Below are 17523 nucleotides of genomic sequence, written 5' to 3' on the forward strand. Positions count from 1 at the left end.
CTAGAGTTTCCTAGTACCGCTGTTTGGAGTAGATGCGATAGGATTATCTTGCCTAGATGCTATATGTTCATCTACTCTGTTGATATGCATGATTAGTTCATCTTGCTATTTCTGTAGTCATGATTTGTCAAGTATTAGTTTGGATTAGTTCATATGATAATTTGCTTATATATTCCAACAATCCAAAAACCTGATTATAGGCAAATGAATTCAAGTGGCATTGCCGCTGCTACTAGGCCGCCTCTCTTTGATGGTTCGCACTATAAGAGGTGGCGCACGAGGGCAATTCCTCCGGTTTCAAAACCTGAACTACGATAGCGCCCTTCATGGCAAACCTGAGGGTGATCTTTCTCCTGCTCAGGAGGAAGCTTACAAGAAAGTCGATGCCATGTTTAAGGTGGCTCTCTTCAGTATTCTTGTGGACAACATTGTTGACCCGCACATGACTTTTGAGCATGGTAAGGATGCGTGGGATGCACTCGAGGCCAAATTTGGGGTCTCGGATGCTGGCACTGAATTGTATGTCATGGAGCAATACTATGACTACAAGATGACTCGGTGAGCGCTCCGTTGTTGAGAAAGCTCATGAGATACACATACTTGCCAAAGAACTTGAGCAGCTTCAAGTGTACCTACCGGACAAATTTGTGGCCAGTGGCATTATTGCCAAGCTTCCTTCTTCGTGGAGGAACTTTGCTACTTCTCTAAAATACAAGAGATAAGAGTTTTCCGTTTCGGATCTCATTGGGTCTCTTCATGTGGAAGAAAAGGTGAGAGCAAAGGACACACGTGCTCAAGATTTTGAGGGAGGTTCTAGTGCCAATGTGGTACATAAGAAAAACTTCCAATCCCACAAGTTCAAGAACAAGAATAAATCTGAAGGCAAAGGCAAGTTTGATGGCAAGAACAAGGCCTCACACTCAACCAACTTCAAGAAGAAGACTGATAAGAAGAAAGGGGCTTGCCACGTCTGTGGTGAGCCTGACCATTGGGCTCCTAATTGCCCTAATCGCTATGATAAGCGTGGGAACGGCGGCAAGACCGCTAATGTTGTTATTGCTGGCGATACTGAGATGAAGGACGCTGGATACGGTATTTTTCCTAGTGTCCTTTTAGTATGTAACTCTCCTGATTGGTGGATTGATACGGGTGCCAATACACATGTATGTTCTGATGTTTCCATGTTTTCTTCTTATCAGGTCGCAAGGACTTGCTCCGTGCTGATGGGAAACGGCTCACGTGCTTCTGTTCATGGTGTTGGTACAGTAAATCTGAAGTTTACTTCGGGGAAGACCATCCAATTGAAGAATGTGCAGCACGTTCCCTCCATCAATAAGAATCTCGTCAGCGGATCGCTTTTATGTCGAGATGGTTTTAAGTTGGCTTTTTAGTCCAATAAAGTTGTAATTTCTAAGTATGGACAATTTGTTGGAAAAGGTTATGAGTGCGGAGGCTTGTTCCGCTTATCTTTATCAGACTTATGTACTCAAATTATTAATCATGTTAGCAATGATAGTGAGTCCAATATTTGGCATTCACGACTTTGTCATATTAATTTTGGGTGCATGACGCGGCTAGCCAATATGAATTTAATTCCAAAATTTACTACTGTCAAGAGTTCCAAGTGTCAAGTGTGTGTGCAAGCTAAACAACCTCGCAAGTCTCACAAGACCGATCGAGGTAAGATATTTGTCACCGCTGGAACTCATACATTCAGCATCTTTGCGAGATGCATGGCGAGTTGACAAAAGGTGGAAAAAGATACTTCATGACTTTAATTGATGACTCCACTCGATATTGTTATGTGTATCTTATGAAATCTAAAGATGAAGCTTTTAATCACTTCAAAATCTATAAAGCTGAAGCAGAAAACCAACTTGATTGAAAGATTAAACGGCTTAGGTCTGATCGTGGTTGAGAGTATTTTTCCAATGAGTTTGATTCTTTTTGTGCGGAGCATGGTATTATCCATGAGAGGACGCCTCCCTACTCACCTCAGTCTAATGGGGTGGCCGAAAGAAAGAACCATACTCTAACTGATTTGGTTAACGCCATGTTAGATACATCGGGTCTATCCAAGGTATGGTGGGGGAAGCAATAATGACCGCGTGTCATGTCCTAAACCGTGTTCCCACAAAGAACAAAACCATTACTCCGTTTGAGGAATGTGAAAGGAAAAGGCTGAAACTCTCCTACTTACGTACTTGGGGTTGTTTGGCGAAAGTGAATGTGCCAATACCCAAGAAGCGCAAGCTTGGACCAAAAACCGTGGATTGTGTTTTTCTGGGATATGCATTTCATAGCATTGGCTATAGATTTTTGATAGTGAAATCTGAGGTATCCGACATGCATGTTGGTACAATTATGGAGTCGAATGATGCGAATTTCTTTGAGGACATCTTTCCCATGAAAGATGCGCCTAGTTCATCAAATCAAGAGATGCCTAGTTCATCAAGTCAGGAGTTAATTACAATTCCTGAACCTACCATTGCGATAGAACACTATGATAATCCTGTGGAGGACGACAATGAAGCTCCCAAAAGGAGCAAGAGACAGAGGACTGCAAAGTCCTTTGGTCATGATTTCATTGTGTACCTCATGGATGATACTCCCACTTCTATTTCGAAGCCTATGCATCTCATGATGCCGACTCATCGGAAGGAAGTTGTCCGTAGCGAGATGGATTCTATCTTAACTAATGGAACTTGGGAGGTTACTGATCGTCCTTATGGGTGCAAACCTGTAGGATGCAAGTGGGTGTTCAAGAAAAAGCTTAGGCCCGATGGTACTATTAAAAAGTACAAGGCACGACTTGTGGCCAAGGGTTATACTCAGAAAGAAGGCGAAGACTTCTTTGATACATACTCACCTGTAGATCGACTGACCACTATTCGAGTACTACTTTCCTTGGCTGCCTCCCATGGTCTTCTCGTTCATCAAATGGATGTTAAGACAGACTTTCCTAAACGGAGAGCTCGATGAGGAAATCTATATGGAGCAGCCTGATGGATTTGTAGTAGATGGTCAAGAAGGAAAGGTGTGTAAGTTGTTGAACTCTTTGTATGGTCTTAAGCAAGCAACTAAGCAGTGGCATGAGAAGTTCGAAAGAACCTTAACCGCTGAAGGCTTTGTTGTAAACGAAGCTGATAAGTGTGTATACTATCGCCATGGTGGGGCGAGGGAGTTATCCTTTGCCTCTATGTTGATGACATATTGATATTTGGAACCAGCCTTATTGTTATTAAGGAGGTCAAGGAGTTCCTATCTCGATGTTTTGAGATGAAGGACTTAGGAGTAGCTGATGTAATCTTAAACATCAAGCTTCTCAAGGATGATGATGGTGGGATTACATTGCTTCAATCCCACTATGTGGAAAAGATATTGAGTCGCTTCGGGTATATCGACTGCAAGTCTTCTCCAACGCCTTATGATCCTAGTGTGATAATTCGAAAGAACAAAAGAGCTGCTAGAGATCAATTGACATATTCTCAAATCATTGGCTCGCTTATGTATTTAGCCAGCGCCACGAGGCCTGACATCTCCTTTGCTGTAAGCAAATTGGCTCGATTTGTATCAAGACCTGGAGATGTTCATTGGCATGCTCTTGAGAGAGTTTTGTGCTATTTGAAAGGCAATGCGAGCTATGGTATTCACTATACTGGGTATCCGAGGGTATTTGAGGGTTATAGTGATTCCAATTGGATTTCTGATGTTGATGAGACTAAGGCCACAAGTGGTTATTTGTTTACACTTGGTGGTGGCACTGTTTCCTGGAAGTCTTGCAAGCAGGCCATCTTAACGAGGTCAACAATGGAAGCAGAACTCACAGCACTAGACACTGCCACTGTTGAAACAGAGTGGCTTTGTGAGCTCTTGATGGACTTACCTGTGGTTGAGAAACCAATACCCGCTATTCCTATGAACTGTGATAGTCAAACTGTGATCATCAAAGTAAACAGTTCTAAGGATAATATGAAGTCATCAAGGCATGTGAAGAGGAGATTGAAATCTGTCAGGAAAATGAGAAACTCCGGAGTTATTGCGTTGGATTATATCCAAACGTCTAGAAACTTGGCAGATCCTTTCACGAAGGGTCTATCACGAAATGTGATAGAGAATGCATCGAGGGAGATGGGCTTGAGACCCACACTATGACTTGCCTACAGTTGTAACCCACTCTATGTGATCGGAGATCCCGTGAATTAGAGCCGGGAGACAAGCTATTAGTCAGCTGGGAGGAGAGTATCCCTATACTGAATTTATAGTCTCCTTGAAGATGCAATACTCTCCTGATCTACATGCCAGGTTGATATTTATCTTAATGTGTTCTAAGTGGCTTATTCAAGCTAGCAAAGATGTTGTCCTGCAGAACATCTTCTGAAGAACACACCTATGTGAGTCTGATTGTTAAACATCGCAATCTATGAGAGTTGGGTGCTCTCTAATAAACTCATGAAAGCCCCAGAGTATGACGTATAAGCTCCACACCGCGAGGAAGCCTCACGGCAGCCCTGTATCGGTCTAGGCTTTGTGTGAAGCTAGTTCGCAGAAAACTTGTAGTTCAAGGCATAGTCCACTATCCAAGTTGCAAACTAGTGTAATATGAAGTTCTTTGTGGAAGTTCAACTTAACAGTCTCCACCGTGCACTGGTATATAAAACAATAATTCTGGAATAATGGTATTAGATGTGCCAATGAGACTTTGTGGGGGATTGCTGGAATTTGGCCTTGGGCCCTACCCATGTCCCAATACAAATTATGAAATTCTCTTGGCCCATGTGGAAATGGCAAGGGGTGGGACTAAAGTTTAGTCCCACATTGCTAGTTGGGAGAGAGTTGGAGTAGTATATAAGGTGGGCTGTTCTAGACCTAGTAAGTGAGTGAGAAGAGGGAGAGCCCTCGCGCACTCCTCCTCCTCCGCCCGCCTCGCCACGCCTCGCCTCGTCACGACGCGCCGCGGGTTGCGGGAATCTTGCCGAGCCAAGCTTAGCTTTTTGCTGTTGGGGAAATTAATTGTGTAATCAATTACGAGTGATTAACGTGCGCGTTAATGGAGCCATTTCGCTCCGGTTTTTCTGGATCATGGACTCGTACGTGGACTGTGCCCCACGACCTTCCCGAACCGCACTATATAAGCGCGGACGCAAACCCTAGCCTGTATGCAACACCATATGCGACTGCCTCTTCCTCATCCCGTCCTTCGGCGTGCACCGACTGGCGGGACAGTAGGCCTCCGGAACCCTGCCTCTCGTAGACCTGTACGGGTGAGGGGCAATCAGGTTTTTGGAGAGCGCTTACACGCGACTACTGGCAACACGACATCTTCAGACGACAAGTTCCCCAACGACGACTTCTTCCCTAACATCGACAACCTCTTCGGCAATCTCAACATGGGCAACAACAACGCCGATGCTGCTGCTGCCAACATCGCTGCTGCCGCTGCTACGGCGGCCAACGCGGGACGGTACATATACTTGTCTTTCTCGTTTCAGATCCTGCAAGAGTTTCTAGTACTGCTTTTGGAGTAGATACGATAGGATTATCTTGCCTAGATGCTATATGTTCATCTACTCTGTTGATTTGCATAATTAGTTCATTTGCTATGTCTATAGTCATGATTTGTCAAGTATTAGTTTGGATTAATTTATATGATAATTTGCTTATATTTCCAACGGTCACATCAGCTTTAATCCGTGGTGATTCCCCTCTGCCGTCTTTCTACCCAATTCACTCCCCTTCCATTCTCATCGTGCTCCACCAAGGGCGTCCATCCATGAAACAGCAGCATGGTGATCCGGGAGGAGAGCATGGACTGCTCCACGGCTGCCTACCCACCCCTGAGCATCTACCGTGACTTGATTCGGCGCGTTGCCGTGTCCGGAGCGTAGATAAAGACATCTCCAATGGGACGGGAAAAAAATTATCCATTTTTATCCGATTTAGTCCATTTGGGTCACATGCCGGACGATTTGAGTCAGTTTGTCTGGCATGGGAGGACTCATTTTGTCCTACACAACAGCTATGTGGTCATGTGCTGTGGTCCATTCCCATGTGGGCATGTGAACATGTACCACCAAAATCGAAAAGGTGGTGCTGCTGGCAAATAAGAGCATTTAAGCATAGAGGGACCATGGCCCAGCCTGTCCTGCCGGCATGGGAGGAAGAGCAGGCCAGACACCAGCGCCTGTCCAGCTGACCCATCGATGACGCAAATTTGGTGGACAGATGGATCGCGTGCGGACAGTCGTTCCATTTGCGTTTTCTTGCGGGAGGCCATCTTTTTGGTCAGCATGTCCGTGCGGACCATTTCGGACTACGTAGGATAGGATATGTAGCCCCGTTGTAGATGCCCTAAGATCCCCTCTCTTTTCCCACTCCCAGTCCAGCCATAGCGGATACCGCCTCCTTTATTGAAGCCGAGCCAGTAGCCCGCGCGCCGCTAGCCAGCTCTCAGCGGGCAAGTCAATGCACCAACCATGTCGACTACCACAAGAATGCCATGAGACCAGAGACTGAGCCACCGCCACCAAGGCAAACGATGATAGCATCACCACGACAATGCCACAAGGCCGAGAGACATTATTGGAGCGTCGCAGCCACAACCTGAGCGCCGCTCACCAAACCTTCATCGTAAAATCAAAAAAAAATTGAGCCCTCCCACCGACGGGGGCCAAGATTCACCCGTCCTCCATGGCCCGAAGACCACATAATTAGGGCAGATCGGTGGCTTGGGAACCCTAATCGCATCTTTGATCACCTCTACCGTGGCATACCGGTTCATCTTAGTCGGCTGATGAATATGCGCATTTAGCTATATGAATGTACTATTATTTTACCAATTCATGATCGACCTTTTACTCTCACATAAAGTATCGGAGCACGTACTAGAACTGACTCTTGCATAAGACCTTGCATACATTTTCTCCTTTTTTCCCTCCAAACTCCTTTTTCCCCAAACTAAAACAGATGTAATAGCACTGTATTTAAAGATTGACTCGATATTATGGTATTTGATGTCCATCGCGCGCGCCTTGCAGCTGCGGGCGAAGCCGTTAGCACGTGGGCTCCGGTAGTTGGCGTTGACCGGCCGCACCCGGGTCGTGCGCTCGTCTGTCGTGGTCACGCGGTGATTCACTTCTGCCGTCCTTCTTCCCAGTTCACTCCCTTCCATTCTCATCGTGCTCCACCAAGGGCGTCCATCCACAAAATAGCACAATGGCGATGTCGGGGCGGCTTGCACCCGTGCCGGAGGAGAGCATGGACGGCTCCACGGCTGCCTACCCACCTCGCAGCATCTACCGCGACTTGATCCGGCGCGTTGCCGTGTCCGGAACGCAGATAAGAACCACCCTCTTCTCCCACACCCAGTCCGGCCCTAGCGGGATACAGCTACTCCAGCAACTCAGGTGCCTCCTACTCTTACCCATCCAACAACTCTGGCTGCTCCTCCGTGAATTCGGCATTATCCGCCGCTGCATCAGATTTCGGCACCCACGAGCTCAAAACCATCACTCGCCAGATGGTCAGCGACGGGTATACTCAGCGCATGGTCCAAGCATTCGAGTACGGCGGCGACCCGGACGGTGCCCTTGAGAATCAGTTCTTGGAGCTCCATGTCGCACATCCCGAGCCAGCACTTGTCGACCCCAACAGTGTGCTCGAGATTTGGTTCTTAGAGCTCGACGTGGCATGGGTTCTCAAAATTGTTGAATAAAAGGAAGAATGAAATGCAAAAAGCGATGGGTTGAGCCTTTGCACAAAACATCGTCTACTGTGTTCATCTTCTTCTCTCTCAGAACGAACCTCACCACCATAGCTTTGATCTTGAGTGTTGCAGTAGGTATAGCTGACAAGTGGTATCAGAGCACTGTCGGCCGATGCCTAAAGGAGGGATGCCGTAGGACGGTGGCTACGACGCATCGAAGAAGCCAGCGGATACCGCTGCTGACGGCACGAGCCAGTCCAAGGCCCTTGAAGTTCCGCGCTCTGGGCGCGATGTCGGCGGCGGGTCGGGCACGATGTGGCCCACGCTGACGAGGACGAACTACAACTCATGGTCGCTGCTGATGAAGGTGATCCTCCAGGTGCGGCACCTGTGGGACATCATCGAGACGGGAGAGGGCGACTACGACGACTATCACATGGCCCTGGAGGCGATTCTCCGGGCCGTGCCACCGGAGATGATTCCGATGCTCGCTGTCAAAGCGACGGCGAAGGAGGCGTGGGATGCGATCAAGACGATCCGCATCGGGGCAGATCGAGTTCGAGACTCGAAGGCCCAAAATTTCCGCAAGCAGTACGAGGATCTTCGGTTCAAATCCGGTGAGTCCGTAGATGATTTTGGGTTGCGGCTGCAGGAGTTGGTCCATCAGCTGGACGTCCACAGCGATCCCATCGACGACAAGAAAGTGATCCTCAAGTACATGTGGATCGTGCCAAAGAAGATGAACACAGAGACGATGTTTTGTGCAGTGCTCAACCTACTTCTTTTCGCATTTCATTCTTCCTTTTATTCAACAAAGAAAACAAACTCACTGTGGCGATCGCCACAATCCCTACTAATCCATGCCATCCCACGACTTGGATCAAGCGCACGGCCCTCCTACAGACTCGGACATGCGCGCACAACTCGCCGCCGTCCTGACTAGTTCAAGGAAATTAAACCTGACGAAACAGAATATTGTCGACACCTAAAACCCTAACTAAAAAGTTCAGACTAAAACTTATTCAACAAATGGCGCGGTCGATCTAGAGCCTCCTCGATCTCAACACCATGTCCATTGAAGAGCTCACGGGGTGCCTCAAGGTCTGCGAGGAAGACGACGACACTACAGGAAATCCGATCTATTGCAACAATAATTATTGCAACGGACAATTTTTGTTGCAATAGAACGCAATATTGCCACGAAACCCCCATTCGTGGTAACAGCCTCCACGTATTGCCACAATTTAGTTTTGTCGCGGTAGTCACATTTTTTGTTGCAAAAGAGGGCGTTTATTGCAACAAAACATAGCGGCGTTGTAATATGTTGGTCCTATTGCGACAATTACGCTTCGTTGCATAAACTTGCCACCTTGTTGCAATAGAGCCTAGCTAATGCAACAAAAGCATAAAATCGTGGAAATATTTGAAAAGATATTGCAATTTTTCCCATGTTGCGCTAAGTATTCACATTGTTGCAAAAAAATAGATTGTATTGCAACAAAATTCTAATTTGTTGCAATACCGGTACTTTGCCTCAACCCCATTTCGTTGCAATAATTATTTGCATATTGCAACAAGTTCCGTATCCATGGTAATATATAAGATATTGCAACAATCATGATTAATTCATTTTTCTCTTTGTTGTAAGGGGAAATTTAATTGCAAAAATTATGTTTTGAAGATTGCACCTCGCATGTGCAGGCTAGAGCCTCAAGAGTACAGAAAAAACTAGTTTGTCGTACTACACGCTTTTTGCAACTCTCAGGATTCGAACCCTGAACCTCGCATGTGCAGGCTAAAGCCTTTGACCAACAAGCCAAGGCTTGCTTGTTGTAAGGAGTACATAAAAAAACTAGTTTGTAGTATGTGTACACGCGTTTTGCAACTCTCATGATTTTTTCCATTGTGGCAAAAGTTAATTGCCAAAGGCGTGATTCGAACCCTGAACCTGACATGAGCTCACTGGAGCGCACCGATTACCATCTGGCCGACTGTTAATTTGTGGTACCAACTAGAGACACGTCTTTTGTAGTCAGCCGGCATGCTAAAAAAATCAAAACACTGTCACAGCCTGATGTTGCTATGTGTCAGTACACATGCACACAACCTTACATACAAACCAAAATTTCAATACTGAATGCCACAATGCTTTACCACCTGCCAATAAACATGCACACAATCTTAAATACTGAATGCCATAATGCTTTAGCATCTGCCAGTACACAACTTAATTTGGGAAAACACAAATTCTCATCCATTACAAGAATGAAACAATTTTACTTAAAAACTCATAAAGTGATGCATTAGACAAACAAATGTCCACTATATGGCTTCAGTACACCAACGGGTAGTAATTACATAGATGCAAACAACCATTGCTTGGACAAATTTTCAAACAGCAAAGTCACTTATTTCTTAACAACTAATTTTCATCATTTCATCATCACCAGTAGGACTCCAGGAACATAGCTAATTCATAAGACATTTGATCGGAAATGGCATCGTCAAGGTTGTAAATGTGGCATGTGATGTTGGTTATATGTGTAATTGCTACTTGATATGCACTGCCGTTAACACGGTAGAGGCCAGTCCGCTGCCGCCGAAACCACGCAACAACGGTTGGGAAGAGGGAGAGAAGCCAATCAGGAGGACGGCGTGACGACACGAAGCGTTTCCAACCTTATAGGATCATGACGGCGTTAACACAGGGAACGGCACCGCCGACGATTATTTTAGTAACATTATTTTCAACAACATATATATTTTATACTACCCGAAAATATTATTTTTCAATTTTTTTAAAATGTAAACATTCCCTCCAAAAAGAATTACTTTCCCACCACCTAATTAGAATTTACGCCTAAAAAATCAAACCTCCCGCTAAACGCCTCCGAATATTTTTGTTCCCACCAAAAAAATTGCCTATTTAACCTACCCCGTAAAAGCACCTCACAATTACTCCTGATTAGTACTCTAACGAAATCACAGTCATCACGGTGGCGATTGGATCTGAGGTCTCTTCGTCCGTGCTCACGGCGTCATCGTGGCGTTAATCCACCACCGCCGTCCAGGAGTACAAACTCTCAGTCTCAGGTTCTTCCAATCCCCATTTCCTTCCAATCCCCTCCCTCCCATCGTAGAACCAACCACGCGTTTCAGCGCGGCCGCTACCGCCTGCCACCAGCGCAGCCGTTGCCGCGCTGCCCCACATCGTCGCTATGCCGCCGCCCGCCCCGCGCTGCCCCGCGCTGCCCCACGCCGGGAATTGCCGCCGGGTATTGTCGGGGATGGCCGCCGCCCTGCCCTCCAGTCCGTTGCCGCGCTGCCCCGCGCTGCCCCACGCCGCCACCCTTCGAGACGCAGGTATTGTACAAAATCGAGTGTGTCTGGGGATCAGGCCTGTTGAGGATGATGCCGCGCCGCTCTGTAGCCCATCTCTTCATGCATAGGGCCTTAATTTTCCTGGAATTAGCAGATCAATCGTGTCTTGTTGGGTTGATTGAACCGTGCCTCGTCTAGAATCCTGCAACCCAGAGACAAACGAAACGCTGAATTTGCTGAATGCATGACTTGGTGGTTGACTGTGCATTTGCTAGAAGGCTGTAACTTAGATTGTTGTCACTGATATTCCAAGCTGCCCATTCCGCAGCATCAAATTAGATCATAGAATAGGAGACAAGAACCACATAGCTAAAATGACATGTTTGCACTGTAAGCTCTCGCAGTGCATACCTTGGGCCTTTATATTTTCTATTATGTATCTCCTTCATCTGCATAATCGACGCTGAAATTGTTCCACGTCTTAATTACATTCTCTCTAGGCATAAAATTAATCAATAACAGTGACAATTCATTTTTGAGATTACAATATTACATTAGAAAAATCTATAATACTGTGTGCATGATTACATTAGAAAAATCTAGGTTCTGACGAAGTGTGACCCTGGTTCGTTCCATTTGGTTCCGGAATTCGGGCAGTTATGTATCATATCCATTTGGGATGAGTTTGATGTAATTCTCCAGTTTTAACTCTAGGAGATTTTGCATCTTGCAACCTATAGATGAGATTAAACTGTATTCAATCGCTTAGCGGAGGAGTTGAATTTGTGTAAGTTTCTACTAGAGGATAGGTCTTATACACTTCATGCTTTGAACATAAGGTACTCTCACAAGTAAATCCAGTCTGACTAGTCGTATTGACTCCTTTTCCAAGTTGGTGAATCATTGTATTAAAGCGTGCTTCTGAACATTTTGTACATTGTGAGTGTGATCTTTTATAATTCAAACATGACACTATCCAACTGCTTGTGCTTGCCTTCACAAAAGACAATTCAATGTGTGATAATAACTATGTGATGACAGACTTATCTTATTTATTAGATGCTCTCAAATTCTTGTATAATGGTATCAGGCATGATGACCTGCTATCCAAATACTCTGTAAAATCTGCATTTGCCTGCAATCATACTATGGAACTCTGAATAGTTTTCGACTTGTGCCAGTAGATGATTCATGCTTTCGACTTGTGCCTTTTCTATATGTAATGCTACCTCTTCGAGGTAGTTTGGCTTGAACAGAACTAGTTGGTAAGAGAGCCACATGTAGGTGCATTACTCTGAATCTGAGGTGTTATGTTATTTGTGGTACATCTGGTGGAAACAAAATGTGATCCATTTAGCTTGTCTAAAATTATGTTGGACAGGCATACTATCATAGTCATTCTTGCATCCTTTTATTCCAAAAACAAGACACATTCTTGTATATAGTTACCAAGATTTTGAAGTGCTAAAGTATGCCTGCTTTACGTTTTGTGTTTTTTTCTGAATATGACTCAATTTCTGATCGTACCTACTCAAGGGCATAAGGATGAGTTCAACGGTGGATGCTGCTGGTACACACCATATTTACTTCTTGATCACCTATCTGAATGGTGCACATCAAATATGGTTTATTAATGCTATGTCCTTTTATTGTTTTTGTGTGCAGTAAGGAAAGGCTCTGTTGTCTTAACAAGGACGGAAAGTATAACCGAATACATAAACAAGGGTGGACAACCTAGATCTGGTAAACTGTTTATCTCACTTAAGTCGTCCCTAGCATTTGCTATAATGCATAAAATCCTTGTATGGGTTAAATTGCTAAATCTTCAATATTGCTAAATCTTGTACAGGTACTCAAGGACAATCGACACTCCGAGTGTCGGCTAATGACATGTGTGTCTGGATGAATGGCCATCCCATGCTCGCCGCTATCGTGCGCAACTACTGGGATGGTACTTTCTTTCCTTCAAATACGGGTCCTCCGATCCGACACAATCTAATAACCAAGTCATGCAATACTTTTTTCTATGATTTGGGTTGTAGAAGCGAGATGGACGAGAAGAAGAAGAAAGGGCGAGGTGTTGTAAAAGGTGTTAAAGCAGCTCGAAGCGTTTTGCCGGTGGATCGCGAAGCTAAATATTACATTCTCTGAAACGTTGGGTGGTACGATAGGAATGAACTATCGCTCATTAAAGGATGATGTGGTAGTGATAATGAAAAGGAAGGTACCACTCATTGGGGTGAGGAGGTGGTCCGACATTCACCCAAGTGTGCATCGACTCATTGTCGCAGATGTGATAGTGCGTACAACCTTTTTCACGTCTGTTATCTTATTTTATCATCGTTAGTGCACCACTTATTTATATTCATTTGTTCTATGTTTTACAGGACAGATGGGACCTAGAAGATACACCGGAAACTGAAGAGAAAATTCTCAGAATTGCGCAAGAGCGATATAGAGGCTGGCGATCGACTCTAAGCTCCACTTATAAGGCATTCAAAACGAGATGATGCTAGATTGGCTAATGTTCGGAAGATTTACAACCGAGAAGAGTGGGAATGGATGATCAACTACTTCGGCAATGATGAAAAATTCCAGGTTATCTCTAATCTCCTTGTTTGTGTGCCTTGTGTGTTTACATGAAGTGTGTTGTTTGGCTGTTTATATTTGGTTTCAATGAATGGATAGGCACGCAGCCAAATGAACTCCGATAATCGCAAGAAACAGAAGACAAAACATAGAGTTGGATCAAAATCGTACGCCCAACTAAGTTTTAAGAAGGTATGAACCTAACTAAATATGTATGCCTCGATGGTAGCTATGGTTTCATGTTTGAAGTTTCTCATTGTCATATTACTTGCAGAGAAACTTGGAAACTGGAGAAGAGCCGGATTGTGTTGCTCTATGGGAACTCACACACACGAAGAATGGAACATGGTCTAACCCAGAGTCCCAGGAAGTTTATGTGAGTGTACTGATACATCATTGTGTTATTCTTGTTTCAGCTTTTATAGATCAATATTGATGTCGTAACTATAATTGTTCATTTCGTTCTTAGGACAAAGCACGTGAAGCGGTGCAGAACAAAGAAACTGAAACAAAAGGTCCACTATCAAGCTGAGCGAGAGAAACAATGTTTTTCAGATCGCATATAAAGACACGAGTTCAATGCAAGTCATCGCAGCCTCGTGGCTACGGGTACATGGCCAAGCCCAAAACTGGTTACGAAAGGTTTCGGATGCAGATTGAGGACCAAGCTCGTGTTGCAGCTGAAACCCTGCAGCGAAACTCCGAGCTCAGCCAAGCATGTTAGCGAATTAGAAGAACAATTAGAAGTTGAGCGTGCAAACATACGAGCGAGTATTGACTTCGAGCGCTCGAGAGAGAGCAACTTGAGGTGAGGTTGCAAGAAGAGCGTGATGCAAGAGAAAAAATGGTGGAAGAGGAGCGAAGATCAAGGCTCGAATTTGAAAAAATATGATGGCAAAGTTCCAACAACAGATGGCTAAATTTAGCCAACAGATGGGAAACCAACAGGTAATTACGGTCATATGCTTCCTGTCTTGTAAGGTTTATTTTGCTAACTTGTCTTGCTGAAAGTGCACTTTTACTCGCAGGTGCTTAAGAAGAGGAATGAAAAAGAAAATATTAATTCAAATTTGCAAACCACTCTTTTAAAGAGCTCTAGTCCTAACAGAAATCTAGGAGCAAAGTCAAATTTGATTTCTACAAATTCACTCCTACAAGCTGCAACATTGAATTCTCGAATGTACAAAGCAATGGTAAGTCACAACAGTACCTTGCTCACTTCTATGAATAAGATCACTTATCTGTGCTTCATGCTTTACTCGTCTGAATGCTTGCTCAGTTCTATAACCGTTTCTAGTATGCTCAAAAATATAACTTTGTAGTAGCATAACAATACTTCCCTACAACCTCTTCCTCTACATCTGATTTTGTCCTTGTTATGTTCATATGCATTTGTGAGATGTATATATGGCATCAGTGGCGGAGGACGAACAATTTTTTTGCTATGGCAAAGTTAATATCTTACAAGATAACATTTGTAGTAGTATGCACATCCAAAGCTAGCTATGGCACGAGCCATACCTTGCTAGAATGGGTCCTCCGCCACTGTATGGCATGGGAAATTAACCTGATGCATGTTCAAGTGCTTTGCCGCATTGCTTATTGAGATAATGCCTCCATGATGCACCTTTCTTGGCATAACCTGATTGCACTAGTCTTATTTATCTCATAAGTTATACAGATTGCATTCTTGCCAAACATGTTAATACTAGTACTAACTGGAGACCATCAAGACTCTAATACATAAAATATTTTAGTATTTTCTTGAAATTACATACTGAAAGCATATACTTGATTGCAAGTAGCAGAATCAGAGCATCTTGTTTGCACTTCTGTAGATCACATCCTGTTATTTTGGGGTTGTTTTAATTCTGCTACTGTAGGTCGTTTGCACTTGTATAGGTCACACCATCTATAAAATATTCACTTAAATAGAATCTTTGTACTATTTTCACATTGTAGTTCATCATAGATATTGCCTTACATAATTTCATTAGGTATTAGCTTGTTGACACAACTTACTTGCTTTACATAATATATGCTTGTAGTAATTTTTTCTTCATTTTTTGAATGCAGGACTCAAAGACTTAGCTGGACAGATTTGCATGGTAGCAATGGACTCAACTCGACTCAACTCTGCTGGATTGCTACATTTTACATTAGTTGCATTTGATGGATATTTGATATGAGAATTATGATTTGTATGAACCTATATATTATACGCGTGGATTTGAATTTTGTAATTCAATGGTTGTATTTTTTTTATGGTTGCGATAAGCTATTGCCACAACTCACTTTTTGTTGCCTTAGGTTAGCACCACGAAAAATATAGTGTTGCGTCAAATCCTAGTCGCCATGACTACATGCTTTGTTGCGTTAGGATGTAGCAACGAAGAACTTTTTATTGTTGCAATAAATTGTTACCACATTTTTTATGAATGATGTGATAACTATTTGGCGCCACGGAATAAAAATTTGTTGAGATAGAGTATCGCCACAAAACCTTCAAATTGTGGTGGTAACTTCTTGCGACAAACATTTTGGATGCTGCAAAAATTATGTAACACCACAATTGTGAATTTTGTTGAAACAAAGTATCTCCACGAAAAGTTCACATTGTCGCAGTAGCTTCTTGCTACAAGCTTTTCCCCGTTGCGATAAGCATTTGGCGCCACGAAACTCGGATTTTGTTGAAATAGAGTATCGCCATGAAATGTTACAATTGTCGCAACACCTTCCCGCCACAATTTTTTTTACCGTTGCCATACCTATTTATCGCGACGAGTGGAATAATTGTCGCCATAAGTTAATACCACGAGCGTACCGATTTGTGGCAAATGGCTAATGCTACAAACCAGTAGATGTTGCCATAGGTTATCGCCACAACTCGCTATCGCCACGAAAGAGAGTGCGCCACGAAACTTAGGGCGTTGGCATAGGTTATTGCCACAAATGTCTATCGCCACAAACTGGCAAACGCCACGACACGGCTGCATGTTGCGACAAGCTATCTCCACAAACCAAATTGTGGAGACAAGTGAGTGCTGCCACGGGAAAACATGTGGCAACTTCCCGCATGGTTGTTGCAATAGATCACTTTGTTGCCACAATCGCATTTTCGTTGCAATAGCCTATTACCATACATGTAATTGCAACGCTTGCCAACGAACGTCATTTCGTGGCAATAGGTGCATATTGCCACAAAACGGCATCTATTGCGACAATTTTTTTTGTTGCAATAGACCCGATTCCTTGTAGTGCGAGGACGAGCCTGCGGGCGCCACCAGCGGCGGCCAGCTCCTACTCATGGAGGAGCAGTGGTGCGCGCGCATGAAGAGACACGACGGCGACGGCTCGTCGGGCAGCAGCGGCGGCGGCGGCCACCGCAACAAAGGGTGCGGCCACGACGGCGCGCGCGATAGACCGCGCGGCGGCAACAGCGACGCCTCATGCGACGACAAGTGCTGCTACTGCGGCAAGCTCGGGCATTGGGCCCGCGACTGCCGCAAGAAAAAGCATGAGGGGGCGCACCTTGCCAAGGAGGGCGAGGATGATGAGCCAACTGGGTTGTTCGCCGCCCAGCTGTACCTCACCGGGAGCGATCTGGAGCACGTCAACGGCGAGGTGTTCCTGAACGAGGAGCGAGCCAAGGTACGGATCGGCGTTGAGAAGGACCCGATCGACGTGCCGTGGTATCTTGATAGTGGCGCGTCGAACCACATGACGGGCAGCCGCGACGTGTTCGCCGATTTGGACACCAACATCGTCGGCAGCATGCGTTTCGGCGACAACTCGATCGTCGACATCTGCAGGCGTGGCACGGTGGTGATCGCGGTGCGAGGCGACGAGCACCGCGCTCTCACTGATGTCTACTACATCCCCAGGCTCAAGAAAAGCATAGTCAGCCT

The 17523-nt window shown here is 44.8% G+C and overlaps 1 long non-coding RNA gene across 1 annotated transcript; it reads left to right on the plus strand.

Annotated features, from left to right (window-relative positions):
• The first annotated feature begins 12537 nt into the window (after positions 1–12537).
• On the plus strand, positions 12538–12742 carry LOC124676217. Its single transcript, XR_006993552.1, has 2 exons — positions 12538–12596; positions 12692–12742. It is a non-coding gene; the product is annotated as an uncharacterized LOC124676217 (long non-coding RNA).
• The last annotated feature ends 4781 nt before the right edge of the window (positions 12743–17523 follow it).

This window comes from Lolium rigidum, chromosome 7 (genome assembly GCF_022539505.1).
Source record: "Lolium rigidum isolate FL_2022 chromosome 7, APGP_CSIRO_Lrig_0.1, whole genome shotgun sequence".
NCBI classification, from domain to species: Eukaryota; Viridiplantae; Streptophyta; class Magnoliopsida; order Poales; family Poaceae; genus Lolium; species Lolium rigidum.